Here is a 15,957-nt window from a genome sequence, read left to right as displayed (position 1 = left end):
AGCCCTGGTCGGGGAACTAGATCCCACGTGCATGCCGCAACTAAAAAAAGAAAAAGAAAGACAGTTCTAAAATTCTGAGCAAACCTGCTGCCCTGCCCTTCTGCCACTTCTTCCAGAGGAAGGTGCCTACAGCTCCCACAGTGACCACTCCAGAGGCCAGGAGCCCAAAGAAGATCCAGACAGGGGTGGGTGTGTGTTGCTTAGAACCAAGAGGCTCTGAAAGATGTGGGCATGTGAGGCACTGACAGACCAGCCTGGCTCCCCGACCCTTTCCCTGGGCTACCCTGGCTGCTCATCTGAGGTCCTGCAGAGACCCAGCATCGGACTGGGATGCCACCAGACAGGAAACCTCTGCTGTGTCAAAGGGCATCTCAGTGGACTGCTGGCTCTAAGCAGTCCCATCCCACTGGGATCAGATGGCTTGAGGTCCCAAAGACCCAGGGTTCAGGGACAGCTGGACACCAGAGGACAGAAACCACGGGCCCTGCATGTTGGGATGGGCTCTCTTCTAGGGGGCTTTGTAGAGAGGCACACGCACTGAGGGGGCCAGTGGGACAGGGAGGAGTGGTGGCAAAGGAGACCTAGAGACTCCTAGACCAGGGGGGACTTGCCACCTCTGGTCTTGCCACACTGCCATGCATCCTCCACAACAGGGCCTGGGCTGCCACCCAGGCACCATTCACACCACATTCCATGGTGACTGTCGGTCACGCCCCGCCCTGAGTACCCTGGGGTGCTAAGCCCTGGGCCAGAACTTGAACACCAAGTAGAGAATGGATTGAGCAAATATGTGTGAGAGAAGGCAAGCCCAGTGGCTAGGCTGGTCAGCAATAGAACTGTGCTCATGAAGGACAAAGATAATGCACGGACTTCCCTGGTGGTCCGGTGGTTAAGACTCCGCACTTCAAATGCAGGGGACATGGGTTTGATCCCTGGTCTGGGAAGATCCCACATGCCACGTGGTGTGGCCAAACAAACAAAAAACCGTGCTCACGAAGGACACATTTAATGCAATAGAGGTCTGCTCCCTCATCCCTCCCCACCATGCCCTCGGCCCCTTCACCTTCCCCACTGCTCAGTCCCCACCTATCATTCCTATCATAGGCTGAAGGCTGGGGCCCCACCCCAGCTTCCAGGTATTTCCTGAAATGGTAGAGGCAGCTCTTGGTCAAGAAGGATTACTCTTTTCACTTCTCTCCATCTGTAGTTCTGTTTTTTTCTAGCTTGCTTTTGCTGGAATTGAAAGACTCAAGTGTACTGAGAAGGGAGTCCTGGCCATCAGACTTGTATTGCCAGTGTCCCCAGGTGCTCTGATTCCCAAGCAAGTCGTGTGACTCTGAAATGCCGAAGTCCCAGAACTCCAAAGGAGAACAAAACATTAGTTTTCTCTACCTCCACTCCCACCACTTTCCAAAATGCCTGGAATTCCCTTCCTCGGCTGATAAACCCTCACTCATTCTCCAAGACATATCTTCCCGGTCATGCACATCCCCACCAAAGTCATGCTGCACCCCACCCTTCATGCCCTGCAGCAAGTGGCTCCCTCCTTTGCTCCCATCATGCCCTGCTCATGCCACAGTCATGGTACTGACCACACTGAGCCCTCCTGAAGGCAGGGACCCATGCCCTGTGCCCAGCATCATGGGGTTTTGTTTGTTTGTTTGTTTTTGGCCGCACCTTGCCCTTGCAGGACTTCCCTGACCAGAGACAGAACCCGCGCAGTGGAAGCACAGAGTCTTAACCGCTGGACCACCAGGGAAGCCTCATCAAGCTTTTTTAATTGAAGTACATTTCACATACAGTATTATATTACTTTCAAGTGTACTACATGGTGATTTGACATTTGCATACATTATGAAATGATCATCACGAAAAGTAGTATCCATCTGTCTCCAAAAGTGTTACTACTGGGGACTTCCCTGGTGGTCCAGTGGGTAAGACTCTGCGCTCCCAGTGCAGGGGGCCCAGGTTCGATCCCTGGTCGGGGAACTAGATCCTGCATGCATGACATAACTAAGAGTTCACATGCCACAACTAAGAAGTCCACATGCCACAGCTATGAATGAGCCCGCATGCCGCAACGAAGATCCCCCGTGCCGTAACTAAGACCCAGCACAGCCTAAATAAATAAATAAATAAATATTTTTTTTAAAGTGTTACTACCATATTATTAACCATATTAACTGTATGCCTTACACAGCAACATGTTTAAATCCCAGATCCAAATGCCACTACTAGATATATTGTCCATAGCAAATGTAACTGAACCTCTCTAAGCCTCAATTTCCTCATCTGGGAATTGGAGATAACAATAGTGATCAAATAATATAATGCATGCCAGTGTTAATGTCATACCTGCCAATAAGAATTCAAGAAATTCAAGAACTAGTAGCTGCTGTTTATTTTTTAATATTTATTTATTTATTCGGCCATGCTGGGTCTTAGTTGTGGCACGCAGGATATTCGATCTTCATTGTGGCATGCAGGATATTTGATCTTCATTGTGGCATGCCGATCTTTTTAGTTGCGGCATGCAGGGTCTTTTACTTGTGGCATGTGGGATCTAGGTCCCTGATGAGGGATCGAACCTGAGCCCCCTGCATTGGGAGCTCCGAGTCTTAGCCATTGGACCACCAGGGAAGTCCCAGTAGCTGCTATTGTAATGTTTATTATTGGTAAAGCACCATGAACAGCATTTACTAGACCCTCAGACATTTGCTAGATGAAAAAAAAAAAAAATGATGTAGGTTAGAAATATACTTCTCTTGGGACCCTGACCAGGTCTCCAGGGTTCCTATAACTACTGGTGGAGATGGGAAGGTGGCTATGTCAGAAAGGCCATTTATTTCCCAGACCCTGGATTTGAAAAAGTTGGATACAATTTTTTTTTTTTCACCTGAAGGGAAGGCCTGGGGTTCTTGAGACCATGGAGAACTCTCTAGCCCTGTTCCCTGACTGGAGAAAGGTAGGAGTCTTATACTTAAGTCCTACCCTTTCCAATACTCAATACTCAATATCCAATCCTTTGGGCACCATCAGGTACACACTAGGGTCTGGAGTCAGGGATGAAACCCCCCAGGAGGAGGAGGCAGCATCAGTGAAGGGTGCTGTATCCAGAGTGCTCAGCAGGGTGCCTGGCTTCGAGTTTAATAAATATTAGTTTAACAAGAATGAATGAACAACTCCATATCTTTAGGGCTGCTTTGAGCTCTTCCCTTCACTCCCCATCACCTTGGCTCTGATTCTTCTGCTCCACGATGCTTCTTAGTTGATGACAAGGTACTGGGCTTTGGCCTTCATTTTGAGAATCAGCTTTTCCCAAACCCCTAGGTCCCTGGCTTCAGACCAGGATGCCTGGACCTCTGCCCACCTGCCCTCCTTGCAGCACCATTAGAAAGACTGGTCATCCAAGAGCTTGAGAATTCATAAAGGGCTTGCTCAGGGCTGGGCTGGGAAAGAGTGATGAAGCTGAAGTGCAGAGAATAGGTTGCTGAGGGGAAAAGAAATGGTGGGAATGGGTTATGTCTAGTGGGCACTTTTTTAGGGAGATGATTCCACAAGTATCCTGTAAGAAGGTGAGGAGGTAGGACTATCATTAGGACAGCAAAAGAGTGAGTAAGGGGCATGGGGAGTGAACAATGGGGAGGGAAACTCTTACTGCCCTGCAGGATCTCATCCAGGCTCCTAGTTTTAGATAGTAATGACTCCACTGTCCAAATCCTTGCACTTCACATCAGTGTACCCAACCACCTACTGGCCATCTTGACAGAATGTCCTACATCACCTTAAATTCAACATATCTAAACTAAGGATATCCTCTTAGCCCCCACCAGGGAACAATCTGGCCCTCATCCTACATTCCTGGTAGGTGGCATCACCATCCGACCTATCTGCTTGCTTAAGTCAGAACTGGGTTGTAGTGTGGGAAATTAACCTAGGTCACAGTGGCCTCCTGGTACAGTACCATGAAGCTATCCAGAGGTCGTGGAACAAAAAGGCTCACAGACCAAACTAAGATGCTTGAACCACGTGGTTTATTAAATAAAGGTAAAACACACCGTGAGGAGCAAGGGAAAGCGATGAGGGGAGGTTAACACATTTAAGATCAGGTTCAAATTGGGTGGAAGGCTCTTGCAGCCTGAATTCTGGGTTATGCATACTGATAGCCTCAGATGTCTCATATGTTTTAGGGCTCATGAGTATTTAGTGCCTACTTTGGTCCTTCCCTCCCTCCCTCCCTTCCTTTCTTTTTCTTTTTTCTTCTTCTTTTTTTTTTTTTTAATTTATTTATTTAATTTATTTATTTTTGGCTGCGTTGGGCCCTCGTTGCTGGGTGCAGGCTTTCTCCAGTTGCCAGGAGCGGGGGCTACTCTTCGTTGCTGGGTGCAGGCTTCTCATCTTGGTGGCTTCTCTTGTTGCAGAGCCCGGGCTCTAGGTGCGCAGGCTTCAGTAGTTGTGGCTCGCGGGCTCTAGAGTGCAGGCTCAGTAGTGTGGTGCATGGGCTTAGTTGCTCTGCGGCATGTGGGATCTTCCCGGACCAGGGCTCGAACCTGTGTCCCCTGCATTGGCAGGTGGATTCTTAACCACCGCGCCACCAGGGGGGAAACCCTCTTTTTCTTTCTTTTTTTGGCCCCATGGCATGTGGGATCTTAGTTCCCCAGCGATTGAACCCACGGTCCCTGCACTGGAAGCATAGAGTCTTCACCACTAGACCTCCAGGGAAGTCCCCCTCCCTCTCTTTCTACCTCAGTTCACACAAATACGTGTTCTATTGATACATACTTATCGACATCTAACGTGTCTCACAGATTCCCAGTGTGCTTACCTTTATAAAGTCCATCTGTCCCATTTGTCTTCTTGTCTTCTATAGCAGAACTGGCTATTCCCAAACAATAGGCAGGTGTGCTTTACATGGGCGCTTATACTGGATTGCTGCCTACCTCAACACCTTCCAGTTTCAAACCATTACCAAGCTCTGCCCATTTTTAACTTCCCATTTCTCAAATCTGGGCATTCCTCTTTATCCTCATCAAACCAACCCATAGCATTGCTTGCTTGGTTTACAGCCAGAGTCTTTCCAATTGGACTCCTTCCCTCCCATCTTAACCATTTAAAATCCATCCTCCTTGATATAATCAGGGTAATCAATCTGGAAATATGTGTCTGACTGCATAGCTCTCTGCTGCTCCTTCAAGGATTCCCTTTCGTTTTCAGGATGACTTCCAAGCTCCTTAGCAGACTAAACAAGGCCCCTCAAAGACTTACTTCACCCTCATCTCCCACCACTCCCTGTCTTCACTCTACGCTCTTGGACCAGGAATGTTTGAGCATCTCTACTCCTGCTGTTGTTCCATGTCCCAGTGTCTTCCTGAGACTGTTCACTCTCAAGGGAAGACTCGCCACCCCTTCTGCTCCATACACCAGTGGCATTAAAGCCTTACCCTGGCCTCAAACCGTCTGCCACTCTACTGCACCCCTTTATTTCAGAGATGACCTCTGACTCTTACTCAGAGAATGGTGGGCTAATCCACAATGCGCACACACACCCTGCACACTCATCTGTGGGCTGTACTGCCCTAACGGGGCCATCCCTTTTCTTCCTCAAGTTTCTTCCTTGGCCTCCCTTTGACCCCCTGGTTATTCCCTTCTATCTAGCAGGGGAATAGAGAGGTAGGGGGTTTGAGGACAGTGCTCCTCAAGCTTGACAGAGCCTAAGAATCACCTGGGGTTTTTGTTTCCCAGGCCTTTCCTCTCTAGAGCCTGACTCAGGAGGTTTGGGTGGGACCCAATAATCTATTTTTAACAAGCACCTCATTGGTGAGTCTTATGAGATATAATGCCTTGGTTTTAAGTCTCTGAGCTTTACTTTTCTCATGTATAAAATGAGGAAATAGTGCCTGTCTTAGAGGACAAGAGGTAATACCTCTCCCCCTAAAAAAAAAAAAGAAAAGAAAACTGGTAGGTATTTTAAAACACATTGCTAGTCAGACATAACTCCTGTTATCATTGGCTCCTTTTCCAGAAATTTCTCCCTTTAGACTCACTCCTTCTCTTCCCAAAATAGGCTCCGAGAATAAATTGTCCTTCTCTACTCCTTAGCCCCTCACTTTTTTCCTCTAATTTTTTTTTATTGAAGTATAGTTGACTTATAATATTATATTAGTTTCAGGTGTACAACATAGTTATTCAATATTTTTATAGACTATATTCCATTTAAAGTTGTTATAAAATATTGGCTATATTCCCTGTGCTGTACAGTACATCCTTATATCTTACACTTTTTTAGCCCTCGCCGCATGGTACCTGGGATCTTAGTTCCCCCACCAGGGATCGAACTTCTGCCCCCTGCATAGGGAGCATGGAGTCTTAACCACTGGACCACCAGGGAAGTCCCTATATTATTTATTTTATACCTAGTAGTTTGTACCTCTTAATCCCCTGCCCCGATCTTGCCCCTCCCTCTACTCCTCTCCCCACTGGTAACCACTAGTTTGTTCTCTGTATCTATGAGTCTCTTTCTGTTTTCTGTTGTTATAGTCATTCATTTGTTTTATTTTTCAGATTCCACATATAAGTAAAAACATACAGTATTTGTCTTTCTTTGTCTGGTTTATTTCATTAAACATAGTACCCTCCAGGTCCATCCATGTTGTTGCAAATGGCAAAATTTCATTCTTTTTATGGCTGAATAATATTCCATTGTAGATATACATCACATCTTCTTTATCCATTCATCTGTTGATGGATACTTAGATTACCTCCATATCTTGGTTATTATAAATAATGCTGCTATGAACATTGGGGCACATGTATCTTTTCAAATTAGTGTTTTTGTTTTCTTCAGATATATACCCAGGAGTGGAATTGCTGGATCATATGGTTGTTCTATTTTTAGTTTCTTTAGGAACCTCTACACTGTTTTCCACAGTAGCTGTACCAATTTACATTCCTACCAACGGTGCATGAGGGTTGCCTTTTCTCCACATCCTCACCAATAAAATTTATTGTTTGTTGTCTTATTGATGATAGCCATTCTGACAGTGTGAGGTGATACCTCATTGTGGTTTTGTTTGCATTTCCCTGATGATTAATGACATTGAGCATGTTCTCATGTGCCTGTTAGACATCTGTATGTCTTCTTTGGAAAAATGACAATTCGTGTCTTCTGTCCATTTTTAAAATCAGGATGTTTGGTTTTTTTGGATATTGAGTTATATGAGCTGTTTATATTTTTTGGATATCAACTCCTTATGAGACATATCATTTGCAAATATCTTCTCCCATCCAAGACGTTGCCTTTTTGTTTTGTTGATAATTTTCTTCGCTGTGCAAAAGCTTTTAAGTTTCATTACATCTCATTTGTTTAGTTCTGCTTTTGTTTCCCTTGCCTAAGGAGACAGATCCAAAAGAATATTGCTAAGACTTATGTCAAAGTGTGTACTGCCTATATTTTCTCCTAGAAGATTTATGGTTTCCAGTCTTACATTTAGGTCTTTAATCCATTTTAAGTTTATTTTTGTATAAAGTGTGAGAAAATGTTTTAATTTCATTCCTTTACATGTAGCTGTCCATTTGTCCCAACGTCACTTACTGGAGAGACTGTCTTTTCCCCACTGTATATTTTTGCCTCCTTCGTCATAGATTAATTAACCGTATATGCATGGGTTTATTTCAGGACTCTCTGTTCTGTTCCATTGATCTATATGTCTGTTTCTGTGCCAGTACCATACTGTTTTGATAACTGTAGCTTTGTAGTATAGTCTGAAGTTAGGGACCATGGTACCTCTGGCTTTGTTCTTTTTTCTCAATATTGTTTTGGCTATTTGGGGTCTTTTGCAGTTCCATACAAATTTTAGGATTATTTGTTCCAGTTCTGTGAAAAATATCATGGATATTTTCATAGAGATTGCATTAAATCTGTAGATTGCTTCGGGTTGTTTGGACATTTTAACAATATTAATTCTTCCAATCTATGAACACAGGATATCTTTCCGTTTACTTGTATTGTCTTCAATTTCGTTCATTAATGTCTTAGAGTTTTCAGAGTATAAGTCTTTCACCTCCTTGGTTAAGTTTATTCCTAATTATTTTATTCTTTTTGATGCAATTGTAAACGGGATTGTTTTCTTGCTTTCTCTTTCTGAGAGTTCGTTCCCACTCACGTTTAATTAACAAAATATTTTACTTGATTGCTTTTTTCTGGTAATAAAGTAACATCAACTATCTCAGAATAACACCACAAAGAAAGCGAAAGGCCCTCCAACACCTTTCCTCCCAACATAACCACTGTCATCAGCTTGGTGAATGCTCTAAAAGGTTACTTTTCATGAAACCGCTTTTTTAAACAAAAAATTAGAGTCTACTCTTATGTAACTTCTTTATTTTCTTTTTTTTTCCCAGCCAGTTTCTTTATTTTTCTTTTTTCTTTTTTTGATTTTAACATGTTCTTGCAACTTTACTGAAATCATGAATATCCCAGAGTCATTTACCATTTTAAAAAATCAATTTAATGCTATCAAAAGGTGATATTCACATTAATCCTATTTGTCTTCACGCCACTGTCATGAGCCTTCATTCCAGGCGCCATAAACAAAGAGGGCCAGCACCACGTGGGCGGCGACCACAGCAACAATAACAGCATAAAAATAGCTGTCCCTATTGGACATCCCAAAGGCACCTTCAAAAACATATTTATCGTGAAATATAACCCAGCAGGTACAGTGATCTTTAAAGCTGTGAAGAACAGGAGCATCTCCAGAGTGAATGCTAATGAACTCTCATTTCTGAAGCCGGGTGGCTGCAGCGCATTCAGTGACGCTTTATCAAGGCGCTCCGTGCCCGCAGCAGGTGCTCAGAAGAGGGCTGGTCTCAGTGGCTGTGCTCAGTCGGCTTGGACGACAGGTCAGTTCAGGCGGGCGGCACTGGAAGTGCCTGCGAGCTCAGACTGACCGGCCTACTATCCACTTCCTAATTGCAAAATCCACCAACACTTTTCAGCCCTTATCTGATGTGGTCTCTCAGCCACCTGTGACTCTGGATGTCACTTCCTCCTGTCACTTTCCTGTTTGGGAGCTGACTCCTCTCCCCTGCCTCCCAAACTGGCTCCAGTACCCCAGCCGTGACTATTGGGTTTTCTGAGTCACTTCCTCAAGCCCTACCCTCTGCTCATTCTCCAGGTGTTGCCTGGAAACACCCACTCACCTCTGGACTTCTCTCATTACCCTCCTAGCTCCCATCGTCCGTCCTCCACACAGCTGCTTTTTCAACACAAGTCTGATCATTTTACTGCCCTGCCTGAGATTCCTTCAATGAGACCTTCCCCAATGCCTTCAAAAATAGTCCATTTCTCCACCTGGCTCCTGTGAGAAACGAACCTGACCAGTATTTGGAATCAGAAAAATCTGGATTGACGTTTCTCACTCAACAACATACCAGCAGTGTAAATTTAGGGAAGCTGTGTAACTTCTAAGTCTCTCTCTCTCTCATCAGTAACACAGGAAAACAAGACTAAGGAATATGGCTGAGAGTCAAGAGTTTAATGTTAGTAAATACCCAGAATGCAAGGGCAGAGAGGAGGGCTCTAAAAACCGATATGCTCTGATTCAGCCTATGCTTTCCTACCCTCAGACAGATTTTCAGATCTCCCTGTGATTCCCAGAAGCCCACTCTAGCTGCCCAGTTGCCTGGAGTGCCCTTTTCCCCCTCTGGTTTGTCTGCCCAAGACCCTGCCTATCTTCCAACATTATTGAATTTCAGCCACTTCCTCTCAAGCCTTTCTGCACCTCTGAATGTAGAATTCACATCCTCCTTTGGGAAGTCCCTGACCCTACACATTCTGCTGTGATAGCATCTTTAATATTTTATTGCACTAATCTGCTCACTCAATCGGTTTTTTTTTTTCTTTTTTCTTAAACCAAACTGACACCCTTTAAGATGAGATTTTATCCATCTTTTCATCCCTCGCACCAAGCACAAAATAGTTCATCAGTAGTGGGGGGTTGCCAAGACCAATTCGATATAAAACTCGTTTCCCCCTCTGCTCAGTTCCTACCATCATGTAGGACTAAGTGTAGGGATTAAGTTTCAGACTGAAGTGTGATGGGAGAGGATTTGGGGTAATGTTACTTATGGCCTTATCTTCTCTCAGCTTTGGCAACCTTGTCTCCCCAGACCTCTGTTGCTGGGCTGCAGGAGGCGCTCACAAAGGGCTTCACAGAGGTTTGGGGGAGGGTGTGCTTGGGGTGAAGCGGAGAGGGTGGACACAACTGAGTGGCCCCAGAACTCAGCGCCCCCGTGAGGCACGGTCAGGCCTTGGGGCGGTGCGGGCGGGGCACCTGGCCTTGGTTTTCCGGGGGGGCAAGCCTCTCGCTGCAGGGCTGGGGATGGGGCATGGAGGGGGTATGTGCTGCAGCACAGCAGCAGCACCAGCAGGAACGGGCCAGGGCCCGGCTCGCTCATCTAGCCCCGAGGCAGGGCGAGCCCCACTGCCCGACCCGGCTCCCCGTGGCGAATCCCAGGGAGGCTCCCATGGGGCCATAGCTGCTTGAGAGACGGGACTTTTCCTTTTCCTTGAATCCCTTTGGATTAAATCTAGTCAGAGCCAGGCTTCTGCCCTACCCTGATGGACAGAGGTGCTTTGGTTCATCCTGACTGGATTAATGAATTTAAATTGTTCTTCCAGGGCTTCCCTGGTGGCGCAGTGGTTAAGCATCCGCCTGCCAATGCAGGGGACACGGGTTCCAGCCCTGGTCCGGGAAGATCCCACATGCCGCGGAGCAACTAAGCCTGTGCACCACTACTGCTGAGTCCGTGTGACACAACTACTGAAGCCTGCGTGCCTGAGCCTGTGCTCCGCAATGAGTAAGCACTCGGCAACTAGAGAAAGCCCGCGCACAGCCACGGAAGACGCAACGCAGCCAATAAATAAATAAAATAAATCTATTTTTGGAAAAAAATTTTAAAAAATAAATTGTTCTTCCTCGGTCACCATGGGATTATGACTGTTTTTATGCTCAGACTCCTCTTCACCAGTTAAATATTATGCTTTTAAAAATCTACTTTCGGGACTTCCCTGGTACTGCAGTGGTTAAGAATCTGCCTGCCAATGCAGGGGACACAGGTTCGATCCCTGGTCTGGGAAGATCCCACCTACCTCGGAGCAACTAAGCCCCTGCGCCACAACTACTGAGCCTGCGCTCTAGAGCCCGGGAGCAACAACTACTGAGCCCACGCGCCACAACTACTGAAGCCCGGGTGCTCTAGATCCCGTGCTCCACAACAAGAGAAGCCACCACAATGAGAAGCCTGGCACCGCAATGAAGAGTAGCCCCCGCTCGCCACAACTAGAGAAAGTCCACAGGCAGCAACGAAGACCCAATGCAGCCAAAAATAAACAAAAATTTTTTTTTAAATTTAAAAATCTACTTTCATGTCTGATTTCCTAACCTCTGACTAGCCCCAACTTCCATTCTCAGTTACTGGAGCATTTGAAGATGCATGGGTGTTTTTCTGGTTTCGTTTCAAATTGTGGTAAAATACACACAACATAAAATATACCATTTTAACCATTTATAAGTGTACCATTCAGTGGCATTAAGTACATTCACATTGTTGTGCAACCGTCGCAAAGAAACTTTTGTATGTATTCAATATAAAATTTAAAGTATAAAAAGTAATATGTGCTTCTTGTTATAGGTGAATGCTCCAAAAATTTATAAATGAAAAGTTAACAAATGTATTCTGTTTCCACCACCAAGAGGTAACCACATTAACAGTCTGCCATGTAACCCCTCCAGATGTTTCGTTAATGACCATACAAGCAGATGTCCACATATTTGAGGGTTTTATTTTTTGCTTTTACAGGGATGGGATAATGCTGTTCATAATAGTCTGCAACTCACACACATCCTTCTGTACATATAGATTAAACTCCTTCTTTTTAATAACTGCATAATAGTCCATGATATGGATGCATCACAATTTATCTAGTCTTTCACTGGATGGACATTTGAGTTGTTTCCAGTTCAGCACAACAAATAAAGCTACAATAAACATCCTTACATGTTCTTAACCTGCTACCTCCATAGGAGATATTCCCCACCTTGGACTGCTGGGTCAGTGGGTGGCAGGTATTTTCCTTTACATTGTCAGATTATTTCACAAACAATGGAAGCAGTTTCCAGTCCCCACAGTTTCCATTCTCAAGAATGCCCCTGTCCCTGTATCTTTATCAGCTGTAGATGTTATGGCTAATCAGTTGAGTGACCTTTCATGGGTTTGCAGACCATTTGGAATTGTAATTAAAGATTTTAATGAGGCTGAACTGCCAAGTTTATCTCTGCCTCAAAGAGACTTCAGCTTCCCTATGAATTCAGCCAGGATCAGTGCTGCTTGGTTTCTCAATAGTCAGGCTGGCTATGGCCGTGGTACCCATGCGGAACACCACGGAATGTAGTCAAGGGCTGTGAGAGGTTTGGAAGAAGGCTGGACCTAGGAGAAGTGTGGGTGGGCAGTGGTGACCAGTAGAACTCAAAGGTCCTCGGCCTATGTCCTTGGGGAGTGCTCTCTTCACTCCACCTGTCTGCCTTGTTCTGGAATGAGCTTGCTCATCTTTCAGGAAGACTGAAAGGAATTCAGTCAGAAAGACATTATTTACCTGTGTGCAGATATGAATTCCAGTAAAGAGAGTTCTGGAACCTGTCATACCCTATGTGTCAGCTGCATCCAGGTCACCTTCCCTGAATTACCCCTGTCCTCCCTCCAAGGATGGGGATGACACCTAATTTTAACACAGAAGATTATTACAATCTTCTCTAGGGCCTTCGTTCCCCCCAGACAGTAAACTCTTTGAGAGCAGGAGCTGTCTTACGCATTTTCTTATCCCCAGAGGCAAGGACAGCTCTTGGCACTCAATAGGCACTCAGTTGTGAAGTGAATGGGCTGGTGTGGGGAAAGGTAAAAGGTGGAAAGGCAGAGACCCCAGGAGAAGAAGGGTCCATGAAAGGCAAAAGCAATTTCTTCTTCGTTCCTCCCCAACTCTAGCCATTGTGGAGAGAGGGAGAGGGAGAGGAAGGGGTGCTGGGTAAATCAGAGGGGATGATTTCAATTCTTTGAGGAAGGCATGGGGGAGTGGAGGGAGGGATGCTTCTCCACTGTTTTAGTGCAGATCCAGCTGATGCATTATCCCCAGTCTCACCACCCATTCAAATTCTTCCTCCTTCTTTGGGGTCCTGAGATGGGATAATGGAAAGAGGGCAGGCTTGGAGGCTGGAGTCCTGGATATCCATCCAGCTTTGCTCCCAGGTGATGTTGTAGACTGATGAGTTAAGCTCTGGACTCTCAGGTATAGATGTCTGAAATGGAAGGTTCCTCTTCACAAGAACATTGTGAAGATTAAAGGAGATTCTATCTAAAGTTCCTGGCAAAGAGTACATATGCTACAAAGAAGCAAGCTACTTCCCCTCTCAATCCCAACCTCTGCCCCCCCAAACCCTCAATGCTTCCTCTGGCCACATTGATCTGTCTCTTTCCTGAAATCATACGAGTCATAAAATGTTGGCTTGCAGATATGTAGGATCTTATATCATTATCCTGTGGTTGTGGTATGTTTGTTTTACTCTCTTCTCTTAAACAAAGTGTGGAGGTGCCAGATAGCAGGGCTTTTGAGCTCTTTCTGCTCCTCTTCTCTCTGGCCTAGTTTGGGTGCTTGTCAGGTGTCTCATGTCATCAGTCATGAATCTGCCCTGAAAAAGCTGTTTGTGCCGCCTCCTCACTCTCTCTGGGGCTTCAGCCCATGCAGATGGTATTTGGTAGATTGGAACAGGGTGTGGGAGGGGTCCGAAGAGCAGGAGCTCTTTTTTTTTTTTTTAAAGTGAGTGAGTTTTTGTTTTGGTTTGGTTTTTAATTTATTTATTTATTTTTGGCTGTGTTGGGTCTTCGTTTCTGTGCGAGGGCTTTCTCTAGTTGCGGCGAGCGGGGGCCGCTCTTCATCGTGGTGCGCGGGCCTCTCACTATCACGGCCTCTTGTTGCGGAGCACAGGCTCCAGACGCGCAGGCTCAGTAGTTGTGGCTCACGGGCCCAGTTGCTCCGCGGCATGTGGGATCTTCCCAGATCAGTGCTCGAACCCGTGGCAGGCAGATTCTCAACCATCGCGCCACGAGGGAAGCCCAGAGCAGGAGCTCTTAATGAGCTCAGGAGAGAATCATTTGATTAAATAATTCATATCTTTATAGGGATAACAGAGCAGAATATTTGACTTTCAGACTGTTAAAACTTGAAGTGGTCCCTACCTTCAAAGAGTCTACAGTTGAAGGAAGGCAGACAAATGTTTTAAAAGATACACAATAATACCAAGTCACATTCTGAAGAAGCTAAAGAAGACACAAAAATGGAGAATTCCATTGTATTTGTTTTGAATTAACCAGCCCCCTACTGATGGATTTTTAGTTGTTTCCAGCTTTTGCCTTTACAGTGCTGTGGTAGATGTCTTCATACATCTTGCCTTCAATTATCTTATTTTTATTATTAACATTAACAATTTTGGGGAATTCCCTGGCGGTCCAGTGGTTAGGACTCCTCGTGTCCACTGCCAGGGGCCGGGTTTGATCCCTGGTGAGGGAAGTAAGATCCCACATGCCATGCAGCAAGGCCAGAAGGAAACAAAACAAAAACATTAACATTTTTTTGTTAGAAACATTTTTAAATTGAGGTATGATGTACATATAGTGAAATGAACAGAACTTTAGTGACTCAAACGGTGAATTTTAACAAATACATGCAGCTATGTCACCTACACCCCTATCAAAATACAGAATGTTCCCTTCACCCTAGAACGTTCCCTTTACTCCCTTTCATTTAGTCCCCCTTCCCCAACCAAGCATCCACTGATCTGGTGACTATGACCACAGAGTAGTTTTGCCTGTTTTAAAACTTGATACAAATGCACTCACAGAGTATGGTCTTCTCTGTGTCTGGCTTTTTGCCTTTGGCATAATATCTATGTGATCCATCCGTGTTGTTGTATGTAACAGTAGTTCTTCATTTTAATTGCTGAGTAGTATTCCATTGAAAATTGGGCCACAGTTTTTGGGTATTTGAGGGTATTCTGAGTTTTTGGCTAATACAAATAAAGCAACTACTAACATTCTTGTATATGGTTTCTATAGACATATATCTTGATTTCTCTTGAGTAAATACCAAGGAATGTACATGCTGGTTACAGATTCCTTGTTGTTTTACTTTATTTGAAGATCCAAAACTAATTTCCAAAGTAATCATTTTATATTCCTATAGGCAATGGATAGGAATTTGGGTTGTTCCACATCTTTGCCAACATTTACAGTTATTAATCTTTTTACTGTTAGCTTTTCTGATGGGTGTAGTGGTTTCTAACTGTGGTTTCAAAGTTTTGACTTTGTATTTTCCCGACTGATGCTGAGAACTTTTTCATATATGTATTGTCCATTCATGTACCTTCCCTTTGTAAAGTGCCTATTTAAGTCTTTTACTCAGTTTTGTTGTTTGCCTTTTTATTATCAAGTCATAGCAGTTGTTTATATACTCTGGATACAAATCCTTTGTCAGATACATGTATTGCAAACATTCTAACAAAGGAGTTTCTTTTAAAAAAAAAAAAATTCTTTGGAAAGCAAAATCTACTGATTTTTCACACATTATTGAGAATAATGGCCCAGATTGTGAGGTCCTAGCCTACAGGAACTTCCACATTATTGTCTTTGTATTCAGAAAGCAGGCCAAAGTACTTAATTTCTCTGAGGGACCCAGGAGCTATTGGATAATTCATTCTTCAGGTTGTAAAAGCTATTTCAGAAGATCCCTCTGAAGATTGTGGAAAGAGCTACATAAATGTTAATTCGCTTTCCCTAAGCTTTGGATCCAAAGAATGCTCAGAATCCAGCCCTGCCTCCCAGTCCGCACCCCCCACCTACCCCGCCCCT

The sequence above is a fragment of the Eschrichtius robustus genome, chromosome 12 (assembly GCF_028021215.1).
Source record: "Eschrichtius robustus isolate mEscRob2 chromosome 12, mEscRob2.pri, whole genome shotgun sequence".
Lineage (NCBI taxonomy): Eukaryota > Metazoa > Chordata > Mammalia > Artiodactyla > Eschrichtiidae > Eschrichtius > Eschrichtius robustus.
The sequence above is the reverse complement of the archived record's forward strand: the minus strand, read 5'-3'. Positions refer to the sequence as shown.